This window comes from Acanthisitta chloris, unplaced genomic scaffold (genome assembly GCF_000695815.1).
Source record: "Acanthisitta chloris isolate BGI_N310 unplaced genomic scaffold, ASM69581v1 scaffold25160, whole genome shotgun sequence".
NCBI classification, from domain to species: Eukaryota; Metazoa; Chordata; class Aves; order Passeriformes; family Acanthisittidae; genus Acanthisitta; species Acanthisitta chloris.
Genome location: NW_008653680.1, coordinates 472 through 931, shown reverse-complemented (window position 1 = coordinate 931; position 460 = coordinate 472).

Sequence of the window (460 nt, the reverse complement as noted above, 5' to 3'; positions counted from 1 at the left end):
AGACTGGATGTGGCACTTAGTGCCATGGTCTAGTAACGACGGTAGGGTTGGACTCAATGATCTTTGAGGTCTCTTCCAACCTGGTTGATTCTGTGATTCTGTTATACATGGGTGTCCCCATCAGCCAAGCCCAGACATGGCCTCAGTGTCACCTCATTTTGCCCTCAACTGATGTGGTCCAAGCTGCTGCCAGGGGGTCCCAGCTAATCCCCTGACTGCGAGGGGCACAGCTCACAGGCTGCCCACCACTGGGGAAGGTGGGGGTGTGGGCTGAGCAGGGGGAGCACGGGAGAAGCCCACCCTGCCCACAGCCCTCTCAAAGTCCAGAGTCATGCACGTGGCAGCACCAGGGTCAAACTCCATGCTGGTGAGCCCAGCCCCAGGGTGCACGTGTGAGGTCCCCATTCAGGGCAGGGTGGGGAGGTGACGCATCATGTCACACACTAGATATAGAAACTCC